Source organism: Malaclemys terrapin, chromosome 2, assembly GCF_027887155.1.
Source record: "Malaclemys terrapin pileata isolate rMalTer1 chromosome 2, rMalTer1.hap1, whole genome shotgun sequence".
In the NCBI taxonomy this organism is placed as follows: Eukaryota; Metazoa; Chordata; order Testudines; family Emydidae; genus Malaclemys; species Malaclemys terrapin.
In genome coordinates, this window is record NC_071506.1 from 194,745,085 (window position 1) to 194,770,726 (window position 25,642).

The 25,642-nt window shown below is 39.8% G+C and overlaps 1 protein-coding gene across 3 annotated transcripts in view; it reads right to left on the minus strand.

Annotated features, from left to right (window-relative positions):
* Positions 1-25,642, minus strand: part of SUGCT (succinyl-CoA:glutarate-CoA transferase) — a 483,356-nt gene that overhangs the window by 112,755 nt on the left and 344,959 nt on the right. The window lies entirely within an intron of this gene.

The following is a 25,642-nucleotide window of genomic DNA, read 5'->3' on the forward strand; positions in this document are numbered from 1 at the left end:
TGTAAAAACTATTTAAGTAGAGTGGAATCAAAAGAGACATCCTTTAAGATCTTACAGCAACATTACACTACCCAAACATTAAATGTATTCATGTTAATAGGGCTGATGCATTACATACAATAGACTAGGGCAGAGTTGTAAGCTAACGTCATTTCTGGTGGACGTGTCCTTCTATCAGATCATACTGGAAAGAGCTATCCACAAATCCCACCAGTACTATTAATATTAGGGGGGAGTTGGCAGGAGGGGTTTAAACACTCAATGTATGTGTCTGTTGGGAGATCTTACAACACTATGGAATGTTTCAGGTGAACTTCCCAAATGCTTAAACTTAGCCCTCTTCTGCAGTATGCAAATATATCCTGCTCTGCTGGGTTGGATAGATGCCCTTCTTTGCTCACACTGTGGAGCCTGTATCTAACTAAAACTCTGATAATGGAAAAGGTGACTGCTATGAATAAAGGCCACATACTGGATTTTTACAACATCTGGAGACCCCTCCTGAGAACAATACCTGACAGAGGAGGCTATAGTGCAGAGTCTGGGCTACATGAACTTGTGTGGGAATTTGTGAAATGCTGGATAATATATCTTACAGAAACAGATGTAAGGATACTGACTTACTTAATTGATCAGAGCTGTGCAAGTCCTTCAGGGGGTCTGGAAACAGGTAAGGGATGGGTTTATGTGAGGTTTATTTGCAGTTCTTTGCAAGGAATGAAATTATTTTAATTAGACACACTCACTTGATCAACTACCATGCACCTCAGTTAGCGACAGAAATAGTAAATACTCAGGATATATTGTCTAAGAATATAGGGAGGTCAGACAATACCTCAGTTGTTTTATCAGAAAGACTGAAATTCATGACCAATAAGAACATGTACAGCTATGTGTGCAGAGATTAGGGTAATAAGAACTCATGCTTCACCCCATGCCTCCCAACAGAAGGCATTGCACAATCAGCACATATATACACACAGGCATTCTTTTGTGATGGAAAAGAAGGGTGACCAGGAGAAAAAGGGGAGTGGAAAGGAAGCTTAAGCTGTCACTGACATTAGCTGAAGGGAGGAAGAGTGAATATGATTCGGGGAATACTTTACCTTGGATTAGGAACAATACTTGCAATACTAGGCTAAGATGTGTTAGAGAGGTTGCCCATAGGACTGGACCATGCACCATAGCAATGTGCATGCACCTCAAAGATTTTATTTAGCTCAGTGCAATAAGTGCCCAACCTGATACTCCCCTGATGAAGAAGGCCAGTGAATACATGCACCTGTGGTGTGAGTACAGTTGAGCAGCAGAGCTCTGTATAGCTCAAAAGCTTGTCTCTTTCACCAACAGAAGTTGTTCCAATGAAAGATAATTCTTCACCCACCCCGTCTTGCTAATATCCTGGGACCAACACGGCAACAACACTGCAAATAGCAACAGTAAAAGCAGAGTTACACTGTCCTACCACCTGAATGCTCAGCCAGGATCCTTTCCTAAAGCATTCCCAAATGTGACCTGTGCAGGTGTGAAGATAAGTACATAAAAGCTTAATAAAAAAAATACTGTGGGGAAGGAGCAACAGCTGCTTACCACAGATGCTTCAGATAATAAAGTGAGTTAGAGAGACAATATATCAAATTAAAGTGATGTGATGTGTAATATATAAAATTAAAGTGATGGGAACCAACTGGAAAATTAATCTCTCTTTCCCACTTGGAAGTAAATGACTTTCCTGGTGCAGATGAATACAACTGTTGATCACTTATATAAGAGTTAGAGAGGGGACGTGACATGACAAGGTGGTCAAATCACATAAAAAATACAATGTATTATACACCTTTCAATTTTTCACTTCTCAGTTGTGACTCTCAAACTACAATAATACCTTCCTTTTTCTTCTTTAAATAATTCTCACCCTGTTTTTAGGACTACACGACTGGTATTGTATAAAGATATATATATGAAACCTCTGCATTAACATTAAAATTAAAAGATATATTGGAATCAGAAAAGGTTCAGAAAAGGGCAACAAAAATTATTAGGGGTATGGAACAGCTTCCATATGAGGAGAGATTAGTAAGACTGGTCTTTTCAGCTTGGAAAAGAGACGACTAAGGGGGGATATGATAGAGGTCTATAAAATGATGACTGGTGTGGAGAAAATAAATAAGGAAGGGTTATTTACTCCTTCTCATAACACAAGAACTAGGGGTCACCAAATGAAATTAATAGGCAGCAGGTTTAAAACAAACAAAAGGAAGTATTTCTTCACACAATGCACAGTCAACCTGTGGAACTCTTTGCCAGAGGATGTTGTGAAGGCCAAGACTGTAACAGGGTTCAAAAAAGAACTAGATAAGTTCATGGAGGATAGGTCCATCAATGGTTATTATCCAGGATGGGCAGGGATGGTGTCCTAGATTCTGTTTACCAGAAGCTGAGAATGGGTGACAGGAGATGAATCACTTCATGATTACCTGTTCTGTTCATTCCCTCTAAAGCACCTGGCATTGGCCACTGTCAAAAGACAGGATACTGGGCTAGATGGACCTTTGGTCTGATCCAGTATGGCCATTCTTATGTTTAAATTACACATAAGAGCAGACAGCAAACCAACCTCTCCAGAGATATAAAAATGTCAACAGTGGAAAAACCTATACCAAATTAGGTTATTAGATTAGATTAAGTTCAGATAAGCACAGAAAAATTGGAGTCCTCATCTGAGCTATCCAAACTTATGGAAGCCACAAGGCCCAGCCTCAGAAACTTCCTATTCACCCCTACATAGTACTGAGCCTTGCGGACGAAAAAGCATTTGTTTACTTTTGTATCTTGGTAACAAAGAACTCTACCCATCTTTGGCCCCCATCTATCCATATTGTCTCCAATCTCCACAATCTAAATGGCTATAAACAATTTTTTCCCATCCAAAACATTTTTCTTTAGAACACCAAAATGATTAATAAGAGATGAATGGATGCAGCTCAGCACCTTGTCTGATCAAATGTTACCTTTTGTGGTGTTTGGCAGTTCTCTTTTCCTTAAGGACACAAGAGGCGACCGTCTTGATCAGACAAGAGGCACCCATGTGCGCATGTTGGCACATAAACACAGACACTCGCAATTTTCAGTTATATAAGTTAGCCAAAACTGGTTTATTTCCTTCTGGGAGAATGTGTAACTCAAGCCTTTCTGTGTTTGTGATGTTACATTTGGCTGAACACCATTAATTTGAATGATTGTACGTTACATATTGGGTGATTAAACATTTTCATGTCAAAGAGTGTGTCTCGTTAATGCTGTGTGGAGGGCTTCTTTCTTCCTGCTGAAACTTGATCTTGACTAACCCTTCACATGAGTAAGAAGCACTTTGAATACGAACGTCTGGGCAAAGTGAGGATGTCTTATGTCTCACAGACTGCATCCAGTGAATTATTAGTCTATTTATGGCTCAAGTGTGATTTCCCATCTGGTATTTATGGGAAAACGTGTTTTTGAAGGACTAACAGCATTCTCGGGTCAGAACTGTAACTGCACAAGATTACCATTGCCCTCCAAAAGGTAACACAGTTATACACATACTTGAGGAACTTTAAAAGGTGTGACTTAACTAAAAATGGGAGGTTTTAATGCAATATTCCAGATATTCACATAGGGCCCGGTACGAAGCCCATATTCTACAGCACTATTGTTTTCATATCACTAAGTGATAAGGGGGAGCAAGCCTGCCACACACCAAAGACTATGGTCGGGGTAGCCGATCACTGTGCTTCATGTCGCAGTTGAATATATAAGTCAAGAAGACGAAATGGAACCAATGGTTTATGGGTCTGATCCAAAGCCCATTGAAATCAATGAAAAGAGAACTAGAAGGGGATCATTAGAGCTGACCACATCATAACAATTCCATTTCAGAATTTGTGGTTGTTATGCATATGAACAAAACCAAAACTTTTTGAATGCTTTTGTGAAAATGAAATGGTGTTGAAATGTCCATTTTTGGATCAAAACCTGAGTTTTTTCATTCAGTTTGGTGTTTGCCTGTATGTCTCTGTTGCCTGGTGGTTAGGCCACTAGTTGGGGCAGACACAGGTTCAAGTCCCTGCTTTGCCTGAGTAAGAGCAATGTTTTTCATCCCAGATCACTATGAACCTGGCAGAGTAGACACTAGAACCTGGGTCACCCATATCCCTAGCTACCAGGCTATACAGTATGAGAGACATTCCTCCCTCTCCCCCCGCCCCCAAATGAAAACTTACTCAAAAGCAGTACATTTTGATAAGACAATAAAAATATTCCAACACACTATTATTTCCAACAGAAATAATTCTGCATTCTAAATATGAAAGGACACTCAGAAATGATGTGTTGCGGACAGCAAGTTGTCCTGTAACTGGAATTTACTCTAGCATTTTCTGCAGTGGTAAAATCAGAACAGGGAGCAGAATTTTTCAAAACTGTGTGCCAAATTGTTACTAAACCCAAAACAAGTATTGGAGGCCTCAGTGCTAAATGGAATGCTACAACGCAAAATAGGTATCCTAACTTTGGTGCCCCAATTTGAAATTGGTTGTATAATGTGGACTAGACAAGAAGAATGGTATGATATTTGGTTGAAACTTCTCTAAAGAAGATTATAAACATGTTCTACATGTGCTAAGAACTAACTAGTCTACACTCGCAAGAGGATTCTTGCATGAACCGTATTACATAGAAAAAAATGATCACTGGTTTGCAATTCACTAAGTCACCCTGTTGATTCCCCCGAACCATTCTAAGTATCTTGAACAAAATTTACTGGCTGGCACAGTCCCTTGCATCAAGACTGGCAGTGTTGATTTTGTATATGCCACACCACTGATGCCGTAATTGTCTGAACTATTCAATGAATGAAAAAATAAAAGTTTGAAAATAAAAATCCTATATGCAAGAGATATCCTTGGCAAAACAATGAGGGCCTCACATGAACAGCAGGGGTGAATGCGATAGTCTGTTCTATTAAAATGATTTATAATACATACAAAAAGAGCACTGCATCAATAAAAATAAGTTAGTTAAATAAGCAAAAGTCCAATGAAAACTGTGATGTGCACAGACAGACAATTTTACAATTCTGTGTAGAACTAACTATTGTGAAGTCTACTTTGGCATGTTCTGAAAATCTTTACTTAGCTCTATGCTCAACTGTACCACAGGCAAATGTCTCAAACGTTTTCCTGAATGGAATCTTTAATTTTTTAGTTTTACCTATACATATGTGTGTGTGTGTGTGTGTGTGTGTGTGTGTGTGTAAGAAACCAGAATGGAAAAAAGAGAGACAGTGTTATAAAACAACAATCATAAAGACAGCCAAAGGGGAGTTATTCCACTGAGTTAATCAGCCAGGCTTTCATGCCAAGCTACACATGTTTCTGGTCTCTCCCATTCACTCAACAGCAAGAGATCAAATATTATGGTTCCTTTTCCATAGCTATCCCAAACAAGCAAAAGCATAAATCCAAACAAAAAAGGTAAAATAAAATTAAAAAATTGGAACTCTCGGGTTGTATGGTGACCATATGCATCAATTCTCAAAAACACAAAGCAAAATATTCATTTCCTCTTTCTGTTGGAATACTTTCGATTTCTGACATGAGGAACTGTTCCCAGTAAGTGGTAATTTACAGTGGCTTTTTATTGCTTAATGTGGAAAATCCAGAGGGGTATAATATGGGAGTTTAAAGATATTATTCCCAATAATTTTCAGAGTTAATCCTAAAAATTTGAAAGGTCTGTTTTTTCACAACTAAACAAAGAATGCCATATGGAGTCTTGGTGTTGGGTGCGACATCACCACCACAGCTAATATATGAGAAAAAATAACCTCCTGCCTCATGAATGAGCCTTTAATTACGGCTTTCAGATAACAGAAACAGAGTCTTTGTTATGGCACAAGGGAATGGGATGTTTTGTCACAGAAGGATTTAATCTTTATTAAAAACCAAAAGGCTGTGCCAATAAGATTTTTTTAAGCTAGCTTTTCCACTGAGATTCCCAAGCAACATATTTTTCTTTCTTTCTTTCCTACTTTTCTTTTCTTCGCTCAAACTTTGCGTAGAAGCTAAGCTTTTCTTCTGCATGACAGCAGAGTTCTTGGAAAAAACATATAATTCTTTTTTCACTGGGAAATCTGTGTTTCCATCTGACTAGAGACATAAAGCAGATATAAGGAATTAAGTATTCATCCAACTACCCCAACCTCCCCCTCCCCTTAGACCGACCTAAGTTTTTTGGGTATGCCATTTGCCATTCAGTGCACATCTGAGGCTTCAGCTCCAACAATGAAGCCTATGCTAGATATAGCTGGATTTTCAATCATTCGGTATGCTGAAAATGAATAAAAACAAGAAAAAAATGCAGTATGGAATGATGGAATATGTATTAAGGTAGTTCATGGCCTTCACCAAATGTCCCACTTACAATGAGTTTTAAAGAAAACTTGAATTTGGGTCTCAGCACCGTGGAATAAAAACAGCTTATTTTTTCCCCTCCTGGTTGCCAAATGTGAATAAAGCAGATACTATGTAAAAATCATATTTCAGCTCTACTGCTCTTCATGCTGACCCTTTAATGAATCCCTTCTTCAAAGAATATTTGTCACAAATACCACATCACATATATCTGGTTTGTTTAGTAATTTTGTTCTAAAACACTAGCCTCAGGTTTGTTTGGTTTTCTTCTTCACATAATTATAACACTGATTTCTCCCCAAATCATCCAATTTAGGTTTAAATTTAATTAAATCAGACAATTTATCTATCACATGTAAAAGACTGATCATGTTTCATTTGGTGAAACGATCCATTTCATCTGGATCAGAAATCCCAGCAGAGGAGTGAGTGCATCTGTTGGAAAGAAATCATCTTCCTTCTATACTAGAAATCATTTATATTATCTGTCTGCACTGCCAACCTAAAGGTCTAAAATGATCACACCCTGGTTGCACCAGGTCTGCATAATGAGGACATTTTTTCATAATTAGGAAAGTTATCGTTTAAGGTCAGCAAGCAGCTAATGAAAGGGGAGCTTTCTATTCCCCTTTGCAAAAACTGTATGCCAGCACTGTGAACAAAAATAGATTACTTTTGTTACTTGATTTATTTCTCAAAAGGAGAGGACAGATGTCAAATATGCAAAGCATGTCGGTAAAGGGCTAGTTTCAGGCCCCATCAATTGTTCAAGGAATATAGCAAAGAATTTTGGGGGGGTTCCTTCCCTCACCCCCTTTTTTCCTATTTCTGAGCAGGCAAATGGGGTATTCCTCTGAGTAAGGGCCCCAATCCCAGCTGTCACATTGTCTACTTAACCCTGTAGCCCTATTTCTTTTTAAAGAACTGATTCAAAGAAAACTTTTTTTAGGTTTTGCTATGTTCTGATGTCATTTTACAGCTTTGTTTTTTTGTTGTACTGCATTGGCTGACATCTTGTGCACGGTGCCAGCAGTCTAATTAAGAAGCAATCTTTTTTCACTTTCTTCTTTATAAAGAAAGAGCATTCAGAGCTTTTGGCCTCTTCCAGAAACCCACTACACTCCAACAGTCCGCATTTTATACCTCTGATACATGAGAAAATACTTGCAACTGTATTGACCCTTCCAAAAAAAAAAGTGCAAAAGGACTTATGTAACATTAGCAGCAATAGGAAGAGTAGTACTTTTTATTGGGCCAAAAATTTATAATACACAATTCTTTCAGACAAATCATGTCCTTTTCTCACGTGATGCCAAGCTTGTTCAGAATTAGATACCATTTGACACTGTAAATCAGTAATTTTTAGTACAAGTCAATAGATTAGATCCACTAACACTGCCCACTAGATACCTGTGTGGAGGAATAACTTTGTATTTCTTTTACTTCTGCTTTATTGAAGTTGAAAGGTAGACTATAGTCTCGTGTATGAAAGACCTTTACAATTATTGCAAATGAGACACACTTAGGTACTAAAAAGACACTGGCTGATTGCCAAAAGCTTGCTACTTGCCAATAACAGACATGGGACTCTAGTACTGTCACCACACCATATGATAATCCAGTTTAATGCCTGTGATTAGCCCCACTCTAGGTGTGCGCCACTCCAGGAAGTATGAACTTCCCAGGCAAGGTCAGAAAGTGACCTGAGTTTGTCATTACTCTCATTGGTAACTATAATGTTTTACTTATCCAGGATTATTTGCACTAAGCATGCTATATTTTATGTATTCCATGAAAGATCAACATGTCATGACCATTAATGATTAAGTACATTACTTAAAAAATCTCATAAAAAACCAAAAAGCTTCCACCATCTTTGAAAGCCTCTTAGATGGACACGTTTGGGATCCAGGTATATAAGAATCTCTTCCTGCGTACCATGGTGAACAGTTTGAAGATGAAAAAATTGAGGAACTGCACTCTCTTTTGGGGGTGAAGAAAATGCTATGCTCACCTTATCAACTGTTTCCAAGAAAGTAGGATAGGATGCTTTAATGGTTCTCTGAAAATCAATGAGGAACATGTTTCTTAAGATAGTCATCTCAGCCAGTTTTAATTTGAAGACAATACTAACAACATACAGTGGAAAGTCCCAAAGACCATTTGCCTCCTATTGTCCTGCATCAACTACAGTTTCATTCATTTAAATTACAAAAAAATCAAAAATATTTAATTTCCCTGGGGGCAAGGACCATCTTTTTGTTCTGTGTTTGTGCAGAGCCTAGCACAATAAATAAATAATTACTACAACTACCACCACTACCACTACTACAGGATCACTAAGACAGATTTCTGCTCTGTCAAGAAGTTGATTAGATCTAGCTACAATACAACCCCATAATACACTTATACACTTCTAAAAGGGTCTCTACATAGCCCTGATGGTGACCAGCGAGGTCTTATATCAATTTAGAGACTACCATAAAAAAGAGGACCCTCCACCACGATCGCCAATCTAGTGGAGAATCACAAATGATAGAAGACCTAGTTCCTCTCTGTCCCAAAAGCCACAAGGCACTAGAACTTTCTAAGCTAGCCAGACTATTTCAAAGCTGACCCCAGTGGATCTCCTTCCCCCTCTCTCCTCCAATATTATTAGGTATCCTAATCCTATTGTCTAAATCCAGAACTGGTGTTCATGGGTAAAATTCTATTGAAGTCAATGGCGTTGCACCCACTTACATGAAGTCTGAATTTTTTCAGGTCAGCCATATCGAAAGAATAGATTATTTTCCATAAAGTCCTGGAGTGAAATCCAGATTCCACTGAAGTCAATGACACAACTCCCATTGACTTCAATAAAGCCAGGACTTCACCCTGGTATCCGGAATTTGTTGCACTTCCAATGAATAGTAGTGGCAGTGCTGAACCTATTATTCAATGTCTCCCACTCATGAGGCTCCAGAGGGCAGTAGCTTGTAGGCAACTACTTCCCCACTGAATGTACTGTTCTGTTACAGAAAATCCCAGATGGCAGGATGAATCAAACAGCAGAATGACCATCACACGGACCGAGAGAACTATCCTCTTATATTTCAGGCTGAAGGACTATTGTAACCTTAGTTTACAACAAGCAAGAATATTTCCTTTTCTCCTTATGTTATTAATGCTGGACAGTAATAATGTTAAATGTTCACATAGGCATGTCTTGCACAATCAAACCTGCTTAGACAGGAACTGTCTAGAGTCTTGCATAAGTGTACAGGAAAAAGAACACAGGATGGTCACTGTAGGCTGAAAAGGGGCAGGACAGTTGTGAACACAGTGTTGGAGGCAGATTCAGTTTCATTTATTGAATGCTGCAGTCCAGTCAGTGAGCGTCTGGATATAGCCTTAGTATTGTCTGTAAATGCTGATTATCCTTATCTGAGGGCCGCTTCATGAAGCATATGTGCTGCAACTTCCGTCAATCGAAGGAAACAGTCATGAGAGAGTTTGCACTTCAGTGACTCTTAATCTCTTCCATGCCAGGATCTGCCTCCTCCCATCTCATTGGGATCTAGCTAGCTCATATGACAATATGGGAAGGGCAGAGTGACTATGAACTGGAGTGGTCATAACCCTCAGCCGAGGAGAGCCTACTGCACTCAGAAAGTCAAACTACCATGGTTTTACAAAACCAGGACAATACATTAAATAAAGTAAATTTAAAAGTATCAAAATATTTTCATTATGCTAAAGGCATTTTCACTCAGTTAATGGGGGATTAGGTGGCCTTTTTTTTTTTTTAATAAAGAGGGCAGTATTTTATAACCACCTACATTTTGTATTCATTAGGTGGCATTCTAACCTTTGGGCCTGCACAGAATCATGGAAATGTAGCACTGGAAGGGATCTCAAGAGGTCATCTAGTCCAGACCCCCATGCTGAGGCAACATGTGCTACCAGAGATACCCGTTCAGAAGACCGTTCATGCCTATTCAGTCATTAAAGACCACATTGCTTTTCCTTAGCAGACAAGACTTAACCCCTGTGTCCTGGCCAAATCTAACTCAAATAATTACATTCTGCTTCCCTGAATTCCTCCTGCACTTGTGCCCAGATATGGTATTTTTCTTCACTGCCTCTCCTAAACTGTTGTAGCATTGATGATGACTGCATTTTAGTGATGGGTGAAGTTATCTCCATATATAAGCAGGAGGATAGTCTTGTGGCAAGGACTTTGAGTAAAGAAATCTGAGCTCTCTTCCTGGCTTTACACAGTTCTTGTAACTTGCTCAGAAGTTAATTAACTGCTCCATGCCTCGGTTTCCCAAACCAGAAAATTCTACTTATTTAGACTTTGGGAACCTCAAAGAAAGTTAAAAGCAGTAAGTGACATTCAAAGGCATGTATCAGATGATGTGAAATTTCCAGTTGTTGTTATATCATAGTATAGTGCACAGTGCTCAACAGCCCCTTGTATCCAGACCAATAAAGTGTTTGCCATTCAGGCCTCCATCTGATTTTTGCAAATGGTCCCTATTTTTTTTTTTTTTTTTTTAATAATAGGAAGAACTGAAATCTCAAATCCAAACACCTCCAAAACTCTGGAGTGTCTGAAACCAGGATCCAGGTATAAATTGTGCAGCTTAAAGCCATTTCCAATTAACAAATTTTATGAACCGCTGACAGTTTCTGCTCTGAAAAAACAGTCTATTACCTTTTGATGCTAGCACATGCCCTCAATATTTCAAGGTAAAGGTATTGGACAATATTTTAAACCTTTTTTCTATGTTTTGTGAGTTCAATATCTTCTCTAAACATTTGGTCTGCATATGGAGAAACCTGTGAGTTAAAATTGGCTCAAGTGCATCAGACAGGCCTCCAAGTAACACACACAGATGAAGGAGCCAAGGCAAGGACATAAGAAAACTTAAAAATCCTCCTTTTCTTTCTCCATATTCCTCTGGACTATCTGCAATTTCTACCTACGTTAAGTTAATATTTCTTTAATTTAATGTAAACAGAATATTTTGCAGTTACTACGTAAACAGAACTACTCCTGAACATACACTAAAAACTTTCATACCTCCCCAATCTAATCAGGTGAATGTAGCTAATTAATACCAAGCGTTTCAAAAGTAACTAGTGTTTCAGGGTTCCTCCATTTTAAAAAGACCTTATTTTCAGAAAATAGGTGCTCGGCATTCATAGCAGTCCAGTGAGAGTTCAGGTACCAAGTGCTTACTATTAGTTCATTATCATTCATCATGCTTTATATTACATCATACTCTCCTCATACATACTGCAATTTCCTACCCTTTTCTTGCATGAGGACTGTGATTTTTTTAAAACTTGGTAATCCCCAAGAGTTGTGTATATATTCTGCAAGATGTAGCTAAAATTCAGGACTGAAGGGGTTAGGAATGGAGCTAAGGTTGTTAGGGTTAGATTTTGTTTACGGTATATGTGAAAAGGGGGCATTTATTAGTTGCACACATATCCCCAGGAGCGCCTCCACCTTTTCTGCTGCCCTAGGCAGCGGAAGGTCCCGGTGCCGAAATACCGCCATAGTCACCGCCCCCCAAATTGTAGCACCCTAGGCGACCGCCTAGGTCGCCTAATGGGTTGCGCCGGCCCTGCATATCTCCCCCTGAAAAAAGTACCCAAAACACCTGAGAACCAGCTAATAACAATGCACAAAGCTTCTGTAAGTGGCCTAAATTTTTAATGAATAATTTTTTAGAGACTGCAGTGGCCAGATGATTGTCTTGCTCTGGGGAACAAGGCTGGATTACCCCCATCTTTGCTAACTTCCTAGCCATCTCTGAATCCAATTCACAACTGCCTTCCTTGTTTTTCAAAACTCTCCAAGAACTCACTCCACCCTATCTCCCTGACCTCATATTCACCTACTTCCCCACTCACTCACTCAGCTTCTCCAGTCTTGGCCTCCTCTCTATCTTCTCCCTCTGGCCTTTCACAGTTGGGTGTCTCTCTTTTGCTCATGCTGCTCCGTCCATCTGGAATGCTCCCCTGAACCACTGAGTCACTTCCTTTTTAAATCTCACCTTAAAGCCTTCCTTTTCTCTTTAACTCATGACTGAAGCATTTTTGTGATTCTGTGCATTTAGGACACAATATAAATAACATTAATTGTATAACTGTCCATCAAGATTTGTAGTAAAGTACAACATACAAATACGGGATGTAAAAACTCACAGGCAACTTTTGCAGTCATATATCACATGATAAATGTGAGACAAACTTAAATATTATCATAAATGCCTATAGAGCATAGAAACTCACTGTCAAAGCTAAGAAGTTATCTCTACCTTAGAAGATATTATGAAGACCACAAAAATTGGTTGTTTTTGTGTGGAGGTGGAGGGCAAATAGAGAAAGATGCTTTTAAATTAAAAAAGGAACTCTCAACACACAAACACACACACGTACATAAAGACAAAATTAGATTCAGTGGAATCTACATTTAAAAACGTTATTGTATGTTTTGGTGTGTGGGGGGGTTAATTTGTAGTTAGCTGTCAAAGAACAAAATGCCATTTGTGTTTGGAAAGAATGTGTTACTTACAGAGAGTGACTCCTTAAGAAAGAAGCTTTCATCACAGGATATATTCTGTGGAAACATACATCTTACCTTGTAGCCTGAGCTGTTTTACTGCAACTTGATTCCTGTCTTGACACTCAGCTTTCAGCAAAAATTGCCCATTACTACCCACCAAGCAAAAAAAAAAAAAAAAAAACCCCAAAACACCCAAGCCCTTCAAAAGAAATTTGTAACTATTTTTAATTCATGTTGAATTAAAGAACTATAGGGCAAAAGCCAACAAGTATTATTTTCCAGTCATACCACATCATGCAAATGCTTACTTTAAATGATGGATTGATGTTAACATGTATTTGGGGACTTTTTACAGATCACACATAACAATATCTAAGCATTTAAAAAGCAACAATCATCATGATATCAAGGTGTGAAGTGTCAGTTTCTAATAATTGTCCCTTGAATACAGAAGATCAACTGGAGAAAATTCCCATCAGTATAAATATCAGCATTTTCTATTGAGGGGCATTGTTGACATAAATTATCTGAATTTCCATTTAACCTGGATACATGGGATTGTACTGAGTGCAGCTGCTGGAGTGAATTATGTAATTCTCATTTTAAACACTTGGTTTCCTGAATCTGAGAGCAATGAGCAGTGAGCAAAGTTTATGGGTCAAACCTTGGTCTCTCTTGTACTCTCACAAAAGTTATTGAACCAAATTCTCTCATGCCAAGATCTGGTTGGAGCCGGAGAGATGGGGCCAGAATCTGGAAGCCAGATTCTGCGAGCTCACCTGCACCAGGTTGAGAAATGGTGGAGCACAGCTGCATTCCACCCTGCCTTCCCCGCTTCCTGCCTCCAAAATGGGGCTGGGGATTGGCAGGTACTGGCAGATTCTGGCTACTTTGAATTGCATGAGCACTGCAAAGGAGCCAGTTTTGGAGGAGAGAATCTGGTCATACTGGATTCAGTTGTGTCTGCATGATGAGTGTACTTAAGGTCATTGGGTGGCCCTCAACATATAGCGAGAACATACACAAAAATTGATGTTTTTTGTAGTTTGTCCTGAGTAACTGTAAAAACCACACACAATGTAGTTAGTATTTGTACAATGTCATTGCATTATCATGAACCTATAGCTTCCATACTGAGAACTATATGAAGCACCCTTTCTTCCCTTGCCTTTAAAAACAAGGTATTTATACCCTGTTAATAGACATCTGACATAGCCACTTTCCCTTTTTCTGTTCTTAAAACATTGCAACCCCAATCTATCTTTTTCCTAAAGCCATAAACACACCTCCAGGTTGTTCTTTAACAAAACAAAACAACTGGTGGAATCACAAAAAAAGTAAATGATTTCAACCATTTTATTCACTTTACAAAATTTCCCCAACACAAACCTGAGACTGTGCGGGTGTATACAAAATACTTCTGTTCCGACAAGAGCAGAGTATCTTCATAACCAGCGCTTCACATAATGATGTGTGATCTAAATGCTAACTGGAATGAAATGAACAAGATATAACAAAGTCCCAGATGAGCGGCATGTGTAGAAGAGGGAGTAAGCCATGCGGGAATAAAGAAGTCAGAAGTCTGGCGGTCCATGGGGAATCACCATTCCCCTTCTTCCTTAAACTTCTAGTGTTACAGGAGCAGGGTTTGGCATAAGCTGGATTTCCAGTTCACAGAGCTCCATTAGGGGGTCTGCATCTTAGGAAGGGCAATGGGCAATCACCACACCAACTGTTGTGACTACATGCATTCTGCCTACAGAGAACACATGTAGGCAGAATGCCTCCAGGGGCATTGGGATGTACATGCAAGAGCAGCAATTCTCAGACTTTTTTACAGGGTACAGCTTGCTCACCCCACAGAACGAGGCCACCAGCCTTTTGGGGTATCTAGTGACACTGAAATCCCTTCCACTCTCCAGCCCATTCCTTCTGGAGGAACAAACCCTTGTGTACCTCCTCCAGCTTCAAAAACGAGGCAGATTTGGCCCAGGAAGTAAAAAGTGCAGGATTCACAAGGGTCTGTACCCTCTCTTCCCCCTTGGACACCAGAATACAATCCTTAGCACTTATACAGCATGGCTTGATTAGCTAACTAGCCCACACAACACCCTTTGGGATAGCTACAATAGTTATTATTATTATCCCCATTTTACAGACAAGGAACTGATACAGAGAAGCAAGTGACTTGGACAAAACTACACCATAACAACGGCAGAGCTGGGACTAGAATTTAGGAGGTCCTGGTTCCCAGACTTGTTTACACAGAGTACAGTAGCTGCTGGGAAAAGCTGAATTATCCAGTGCAGTGTATCCAAAATTATGCAGATAGGGCCAGAACAAGCCTCTCATTTGTAACTTCATGAAATCTTAATGCAACGAAACCTGATTGTGTTGATTTTCTTTTAAAAAATATTTTTAAAAAGGCACTTTATATAATAGAGTAGAATTGCCTGTTTCTGCCAATTATGTTTTTAAAAAAAGAGGCTAATCCAAATCCTTTTATGTAACTGTCACTTTGCGGATAAATCTAGTCTATCTTAGAATATGCCATGCATTTACAGGGCATAGAAACCACAGGCATAAGAATTCCCATATTACGTCAGACTAAAGGTCTATCTAGCCTAGTATTCTGTCTTCCGACACTGGCCAATGCCAGGTGCTTCAGAGGGAATGAACAGAACAGGTCATCATGAAGTGATCCATCCCTTGTCACCCGTTCCCAGCTTCTGGCAAACAGAGGTCAGGGACACCATCCTGGTTCATAGCCATTGATGGACCTATCCTCCATGAATTCATCTAGTTCTTTTTTGAACCCTGTTATATTTTTGGCCTTCACAACATTCTCCGGCAAAGAGTTCCACAGGTTGACTGTATGTTGTGTGAAGAAATACTTCTGAGATTTAAAGTTCCCAGGTATCTTTTTTCAGTTGATACAACCTATCTCAGGACCAGATCCAGCATCTTGTTTACTACAAAGCTTATCACTCAGACTAGTAAAACTTCCATTGACTTTAGTGGGCTTTGGATCATTCTCCTGTATGCTTAGCAGTAAGTGATTGCAGGATCTGGCCCTAAGTCCCCATGGCTTCAAGCTCTCTGTATGAAGCTTTTGTAGGTACCTCTAGGTATTCAATCTGTATCTTTACCTACTTCATGCTTCACCCAGCAAAGTAAAATATCCCATTTACGGCATTCTGTTTGAGTGACATCTGATGGTGCCAAGAATACATGCAAGAAACACGAAGCAGTGCACCACAGCCTATTATAGGCCATATAAGTAGTGGTACATTTTAATTTATATGCCCTTTCCTCTTACACAACTTGATGCTGACTCTCTAACCTGCTGGTTCCTTTTCAGACAAAAACTGTTTGTGAAGTTCATTATTTTGCTTATTGTGCAGGAAATAATTTAGATTTGCAATTAAAATGTTGAATGCATCCCAGGGCTTGTGAAGTTGGTAACAACATTTCACTCCTGAGAAGCTGGGCTGTGACCTTTCAAGGGAACTTCAGCCAGAACTTTTGCATCAAGTTAACACCACTGGGCAAAAAAAACGAAGTAATTATTTCTGCAATAGCCATACAGTAATGTTTTCTCACTGAGTCACCCTAGAAACATAAATTAATTTTCTGCATACAAGTTACTCTATGCCTTTGACTCTTAATTTTTTAATCCATCTAAAAAATAACCAAAACCTGGGCAGACATGATCCATTAACTCTCTGTTTTGCAAGATCCTCCACAACTTGCTTCAGAAATAAAAGTTTCTTGTTAAAGCTGAGATAAGGTGCAGTGGAAAGGGTGTGGGGAAGGGGGGAAGGGAGATGACATTTAAAAATGCTTTTTAAAACACCAGATGTTGCAGAACCAACAGAGTGGAACAATGTATTTGATTTATCAAAAGAAAAGGGTTGTTTGTCTACATTTTTAAAAACTCATGGGATACTTTTAAGGCACTTAGTTGTGGTCTTTCTGTGTGTGAAGAACATAGCAAACGCCCTTATAGATTTGATATTTAAATGACATGCACGACAAGGGAATCACTTGATGTGGTTCAGCATTTGCTCTTGTTACACTCTGTTCTGTCTATAAACATTCCAGCTGTGTGAATAATATAAAAACTATGTACAAGCCTTTTGCCATTCTTAGTGCATCTCTCTGGTGCATTTTTGAGTTCTATAAACTTGCCATGGGCATGTCACAAAGCAACAGTGAAAATGTACTACTGTATAGTTCCAATGGCAGATGTGGGCAGCTGATGAGAAGATTCTGCTTTCTAACGATACTAGCTTATGCCTAGAACTTCAGCTTAAGAGAATTTTATCTGGATGCCTGACAGTTATTTAAACTTTACCTCTCAGAGGTCTGAGGAGAATCATTTCTCATGTTTTTGTAAATGGGAGAAAACCGCTTTCTCCACATATGCACGTGCATACACAGCCATTCCCTCATATCAGTAAAGAAAATAACGTATCCATTTAAAACCAATCCATTCTTGCAGGTTTTCAGAGCTGCGGCTGACATTTCATGGAAAACTGACAGATGTTTTGTTTGGAAACAATTCTGCTTACATATTGTATCATTTCTATATTTCTGTAGGAGCATTCTGGAGTGGTTAGGAGACAAGAGTCAGGAATTCAGAGTTCTATGCCTGCTCTGCCATTAACTCACTAGGCACCCTTAGACATGTATTTAATCGCTCTGTGCCTCAGTTTCCTCATCTGTAACACATGGATAATAATAAATACTTAGCTATCCCATGGGCATGTTGTGAATTTCAACTGTGAAATGTGACTATGCAAAAACTGCACCTTCTTACTCAACACAGCTACTCCCTAGGTGAAATTCATACATGAATTCATATGGACTAGACACTATGAGCCCTATTCTGAGGACTTTAAGGGGGATGTAAGTGGTATCATATGCTGGGCTTGTGCGGAGTAGTGAATTTCACCCCCTGAGGGTATTAGCCACATGGCAAAAATTAATTTTTCCTGATTTTGCTCCTATTAAGCATACAGAACCAACATAGCTAAGATAGTTAGATGAGGATTCCATTCCATCTTGTCCTCCTTCAACACAATTTTTATTATGTTTCAATCGGTCATCCCTACGCAACCACACTGAAACTAAAATGAGATTGCACAGGTATCACTGAGGACATAATTTGAAGGTAGTAGGAGACAATGAAACTTGAAGAAAATTGCGTTGCAGCGGTGCAAATGAGGGGCGCCAGCGTGACCTTTCTTACTAGAGACAGATCAGATGAAAAGAACCCAATTAGCTCTCAGAGCACAGGTTCAGTTATCAAGGAAACGACCTCACATATTTTTACTTCTAAAGTGAACACATTTGATTAGGAGTCGCTGAGAGAAACAAACATGAAAGTTCCCAGTACCATTTTTACGATCACTTTTCAGAGTCCAACTGCACTTAACCATTTGTAAAATACTGGGAAATTCTGAGATCAAAGGGACTGCAGAAGGTATTATTATGCCCCTTCTTCGTTTTTTAGGTCACTTGCACGAAAACAATCTTCATTTCTTCAGAGATCATCTCCTGCTTATGCTCCCAACTGTTTGTGTTTGTAGCATAATCATTTCCACAGCAACTTATGAAAAAGAAAAGGATTATGGCGTAAGATGAGGGATACAAGAAGGAGCTGACGAACAATTAAGAAACAAAAGAGGTTGTTGGGTTTTTTTTAAACAAAAAATCTCCTACCTTAATAATAACGAGGAAAAGGAAAGAAAGAGACACCATATGAGGCAAATAGGAGTTGAATTCGTTTACATGGAGGGGGCTGGTTTTCACTGGATGCCAGACTGGATAATGTATGCATTGGCCTGTGCTGGAGCTGCCCATGTGGCTATGCTCACGGATGCACTGTGCCATGTGGCACTTCCTCACCTGCAGAGGGAACAATCCTGCTGCACCAGGCCCTTAAAAGGGTGCCCCATGCTCCCCCTTTGTACCCAGCCATTTCCACAGGTGGGAATGGAGGAAGTAGGGACACCATCTCCTCCCCATCACCTTCAGGGTGGCTCATGCCCTTGTGGATATCAGGAGGGAACTCCTAAGTGCTGAGACTGTAGCTGCTTGGCCTCAGGTAAGCAGGTGGCTTTGTGTGCCCTCCACTCCTTAGCACACTCATACAGGGCCAATCAAGTTCTGACATTAAGGCTGTGATTCTCTGCTAAGAAAGAGCAAGGCAGCAGGGGTGTTTGGAGGGGCTGCAGGGAACCATTTCCACCTCTCTGACATGAGGCCAGCTGGTATCAGTGCAAGTTAGAGCTGTACATGGGAAGATCTACCTTACACCACTAACATAAAGTCCCACAGGGAGCAGGGATCTTACACCAGTGGAGGTCTGGGCATAGCAGATGGTCTGTCATGCCCTCAACTCCCTGTCTCACCTATGCCCTGTCCCCCACATTCCACCTCCTTCCCCTCACACAAGGGTTTCCCCCACCATGCTCCAGCTCTTCAGCAGCTCTCCTGCTGGCAGCCTACTGAATCACAGAGGAGAGAGTAGCTAGGTCCTATGCTGCTTGCTTCTTTATCCAGGTGTAGGACCCCAAAGAGAGCAGGAGAGGAGTGCCTACCAAAGCATGGCTTCTCACCTCCAAGCAGCCAGCCAGCCTAGCCCAGCCCAGGAGAGGGGAAAGAAGAGGAGAAGCTGAGAATCAACCACCAGTTAATGGTCCCTGATCTGGCAACTGTCCCCTAGGGACCATATATCTGCTGGGTATAGCTAGAGCGCAGCACACTCCAGCCATTTCTCTTTCTTCTCCCCAATACACCCCTTTGTGCCAGGGGCTGCAGGGAGTGGAACACAGGAGCTGGCAATGCCTGAAGGGGAAACTTCTCCCTCACACACACACACAGTGGGAATCCAGGGCTGAGGACTTTTGCATGGCTTCCATTTCATTCCCCGTTGACCTACCTGAATGACACAAAGGAGGGTAAAGAGCAGAGAGACTGTGGCTCCTCTGATATTTTTGTTATCAAATGTTTGGATGAAGGGGTTGGATATCACTGAGTTAGATGAATGTTTGTTCTCTGAACCAAATCCTGTTCCAACTGAAGTCAATGGGAGTTTTGCTTCGGTAGGATCAGAATTTGCTTGCAAACTACAAACATGTCAGGAATAACTGTATCACCCAACCTCTTATATAAAATCTAGCTATAGCTAGTACAGGCCACAGATGACTTTTACAGATCTCCCCACATTGAAGACAGAGAATTGGAAAAAGTCTCAGAAATTCTGTGCTTCTGGGTTAGTGGAAATTGATTGACAAGGCTACGGAGACACCATGTATGTTCTCTTGGAAGAAGGGTGTTGGCTGCATCATGTAAGCAGAGCCCTTATTGTCTGATCCACACAGGAGCATTAGAATCAGCTATAGGGACACAAAACTTCTGGACAGATGTAAGTCATTGTGATGGTATGTACCATAAGTGGGGAATGGATTAGGGTGGGGAAGCTGAGATCTGAGGAAATGGAGCTTTTTCCTCTTGTTAGCCTACCAGCATGACTACTTTGGGTCAGGAAACACAATGATTGCAAGCAAAGAGCTACTGGTTCTTTGGGTTCACCAAACATGTCGTTTTACTTCTTGCAGCCATTTTCAAAAAGTGATAGGAAACGGGAACTAGGTTGTGAAAAGTTCACCAAGGTACTGCGCATATATTTGCATTCTGTCACCACTAGTGAATGTTGCTTCCTGTAGCAATATGAATTTGGAAAGGCCCATTCTTCCATCACTGTGCAAAGAGATTTATACAGAAAGCTTCTGTTAACATATGCCAATCCCCTCTGGACTGAAAGAAAAACAAGACTCTCAGGCCTGGCTACATCTAAAAATGTTGCCGGCATAACTATGTCAGTTAGGAGTGTGAGAAAACAAATCACACCCCGAACTGACACAGCTACACCAGCAAAAGCTCTTATGTAGACACAGTTATACTGGCAAAAATGTCCTTTTGATGATGTAACTTATTCAGTTCGGGGAACTAATATAAGCTATACTGACCAAAAAAAATGCCTTTGCCAGAATAAGATGCATCTCCATTAAGAGGGTTTGTAGGTATAGTTATATTAGTAGAAAATGCCTAGGAAATGCCTTAAGACATTCCACCAACAATTTTAATTAAAATGGGAAAAAGTCATTGGGAGTTTTGCCATAGGCATTAGCAGAGACCAGGATTTCACTTAATAAGCCCCACTAACAGTACCAACACCCAGCACAATGTAGATAGTTTGGCCCAGTTTTCCAGAAATCCACATATAATAGCACATGCAAATATATGCCATATTTGCATGGATGCATTTTCCCCAACTGTGATCACAAAGAGGTCAAATATGCATGCATTAATTGTGCCATTCACAGTAAATATCAGGCCCTTAATATCTGTACAACTCTTTGAAATTCCAATAAGAGCTATGTAGGTGCTATGTATTGTTATTATATTGATTTACTTGATACAGGCCTAGAAAGATACCCAATTTACCTCCACTACTTCACAAAAAGGTAGTTTGTTGATTGAACTTTTGTTTAGTGAATTGGTAGAATGATCATGATAGAATGTGTTTTGTGCCGTGATGTGGGTGATTTTCAAACGATTTCTCTTCCTAAAAGTTCATGGATGTAAATGTTATGCTTTTGAAGGAGCCATATTGTGAAAGCACTATGAGCTGATGGTTTTTATTTATCCACTAAAGAGAACATGGCACTATATTCGGTTTCCCTAACTAGTCTGACTAACGGAGCTAAGGGCTCTTGATTTTTAATTCCTATTGTAATGAGGACACCTGTTTATTCTGTGCTGGATGGAAGCCATTTCACTTAAGCCAAACAGTCGACAGACGGTAACAACTTTTGCTTACTACTAACTCAAGATGCAATCTTGGTCTCATTGATGTCAATATGAGTTTCACTATTGGCTTTAACAGGAATATGTTTGCGCCCTAGCATTACATTTGTACCAGTCACCTAGAAGCTAGTGCCTCCATATCCAATCACAAATTACCCCAAGCCTTCCAGTTCCTGCAAAAAAGATTTTAAACACAGTTAAATAAATCACAATCCTCTTCAAATTATATCCTTTGATTAATCACAGGAAAGGTGAGCTATAACTGTACCGGTATCCTTGGAAATTGTAACACGGTATGCTGGCAAACCAAACATCATTGAACTTGTTTAAAATAAATAAATAAAGCCCCTAACATCAAACAGTCCTGTGCATTTATCTTCAGAGCAGTGTATTACAGGTGACCTCTATAGATTGGAAATAGGATTACATTAACAAACCTTTCACTTTAAAGTGGTGGATGGTGCGAGATGAAAGGGTGCTCTCCCTAACGTCTTGCAGTGCTACTGGCTCAGGTTTAAAGAAAGTATGCAATCAGGTATTTGTGTCACATTCTAATCTGTGATACTGACATGGATGTGAAAAGCAAAACCCTTTGAAAATGATACTTTCATATGATGAAAAAAATCTGGAGAGCTCTGTGCAAAAGGGTGTGAGAAATGTGAAGGGGAGTAAAGATAAGGAGATAAAGGGAAACCTTTACAATGAACACTGCTGCATACTTATGCCATCAACAGTAACTCATGTCTGTAACTGTGTGGATTCACATCAGATAAATTGATATTGGAGTTTGAGGTTTAAACTAAATACCAGTGCTCAGTGCCTTCTTGTTCCTGTAAAGGTTTTAAGAATGTAGTTGTGTTCACTCCGGGAAAGGCATGGAGTTACATGACTGGACTGTGTTTGCTGAACTAAAAGATTACTTATTTACAGGTTTTGAAAAAAAATAAATTAAAGTACAGTATGCTCAACCCTGATATTCCCTCATGACTTGGCTGTTTTTCCTGCTGCGTTTGCTTATGTAGCCTTGTGTGTTAATATCACAGAGCTCAATTAATTGAATCTCTTGTATTCAGATTTGTTCTTTTCCATCACTGGGAAATGAAGGACGTGTGACCCTCCATCCATCCATCTTCTGATTTATATTGTGCTCATCACCATACTATCAGAGTGCCTTCCACATAGGATCAATAGCAACTGCAAAGCCCCAAATGAACTTCATGGAATCTCTGGCACATCTCCCTTCTCAGGGTCAAAAAACTGTTTGGGGCAGGGTTTTTTTGTTTTGTTTTGTTTTTGAGTGGAGGAGATGGTGGGAACAGAAGTAGGTGATATGCATCTATTCCTAGACTAATTCTGCCCTTGGTTGCACTCAGTTAACCCCATTGAAGTGACTTTGGATTGACTTCAGTGTGGATGTATGGCGTAAATGACAGGAGCATTTGGTTCCACCATGTTTCGGAAACTGATCTAGCGCCATTGAAGTACGCAGGGAATTTTGCCATTGGCTCCATTAGGAGAAGGACTGAAGCCTAAATTATGCAACAAAATATCTAAAGAAACCAAAATCAAATCCAGAATATCACATTGTTATTTAACCTTCTGCGCCTACAATTATAGGCACCAAAATGCAATAATTATATGGTCATGGAAACCATGCTCTGCTATCAACCTAATGGAACAATTTAAAATAAAGAGTCTAACACAGAATTATCCAGCTACCCTCATTATCCTCTCTGCATCATATATCACAGCATAGAATGGGTTAAACAAACGTTCAGAATCAACATCAGCTCTTTGCTGTTTCCCTGTTATACGAAAACCAGTTCTTAACAGTATTATACAATACCATTCAATATTTTTAGAGGTTTTGTAATGTCCCATGCTTCAGGTTCTACAGTAACTTGGCAGAAAGCCAATCTCTGGTTCTCTTTAAAAAGAGATGGGACCCTGTGTTGCCTGATGCTTCCTTAATTCTTCATAGTTTGAGTTTCCCTGGCAAAGATTTCAAATCTGACCACAACAGTTAAGGAAAAAAAGCTTACATTCTACTATAAAATATACAAATCAGGAAATATAGACAACTAACAAAAACAGTTTCAGTACTACTTGATGAGAGGATATTTTTCCCTCCAACATTCCAGTAATGTAAAACCACTGTATAGAAAATCATTTTTCAATTTCAGGAAACATCGTTACTAGCTGCCAAAAGTCGATCCATATAATAAGAACTATTTGCTAAAGCTGAACACCTGCAGTTTTATAGAAGGCCTCTCAGGACAGCTGTAACTAAGTATTTCAGTCTACAGCAGCCAATCACAATCTTAAACTTTTGTCTAAGAAACAATGCATTTTGCTAGCTGAGCTGTGTGTGTTTGTGTATATGTGTTTGTGAGTGTGTGTGTACATGTGCATATACACACTCCTTCTGAAAATGACAGAAAGTGCCCAATAAGTGAAAGCCCAGGCTAGTGATGGAGGCCTAAAATAGTCCTAAGAATATGGTTGCTTGCTCTTAGACGGTTCTTGGAATCATGCCAGAATGCTAAGAGTTAGCCTTTTTTGTAGGTTGCAATCAGGCAAATATGTGTACATTACATGCATTCCCAATGCTAAATTAGGATGTAATTGTTTTTAATAGTTCAGGTGAAAATGACCAGCATAAATTAAACACCTTCCCACAACATACACAAATCAACCCGCTCAACTAATTCTACTGGTTTCCACAAGTGAGAATCCTGTCAAGCTGAATCTTTAAAAATTCATTAGACCCTTTCCTTATTCAACGAGTGGGTGACTGCATTGGCACAGGAAAACAGTAGTAAGGGTCAGGTGCTACCACGCTTTTGCACACAATCTGATAAACACTGTTTTATTTTTGGATGTGCTACCTAACACTCAGTCACAAGCATCTAAAAACCCATACACGCTTATGTATTACCAACATGCTCCCAAGTCAGGGAGCACACATGAGCCCTTTTGGACATATGCATCAGCATGGGGTTGAGATAAGGAGAAGCAGTGAGAAGGACAGTTCCCTTTTCTCACCTTGGCAAGAGAGCAGTGACCCTTCTGCAGCTCACCATCCTCCTTGGCCAGCACGGTGAGAGTTCTCTCTTCAGTTTCAATCTACTTTCACCGTTGGTCATGAAGTATTTTGCATGCACAAAGTGCATACACACTTGGCACACAGATGTTTAAAAATGTGGTCCTCATTGTTTTCTGAGTAACTGAGCCACAGAGAATCAATAGACTTGCCAAGAAAGAGACAGATGTGTAGATAACTAACGGAGACACTTTTCTTAGATTTTGGTCCTGCTCTTTGGAGATGAGCTGAAATGACAGTTGCCACTTGAGGCATGTGATCTTAGACTCTCACCACCTGCATAGGAAGAGGTCATGAGTAAAGAAAAGCTACAGTGCAGAGGGTTATTTTCCCCCTCCCACAGAGTAAAGAAAGAAAACTAGCTTTGAAAATATGTTCCCGAGAGCATACAATTTTGCCAGCTGCGACAAGGCTGCATGTCACACTAAGGACATTTAGCATGGATTTCGGATAAACTGGAATTCAACCTGTAATAACACACTGTACAGAATTCCCTGCAAAGAGGAGGGTCTGGAAAAATCAGTTGAGAAAAGCACAGAGACTGAAGTTAGACTTAGACATACACACACGATGGTTTGGGAGTGGAAACAAAAAGAAAAGAAACCTAAGGAGCTTGAACCTCCAAATGGTTTTAACGGGTGTTTA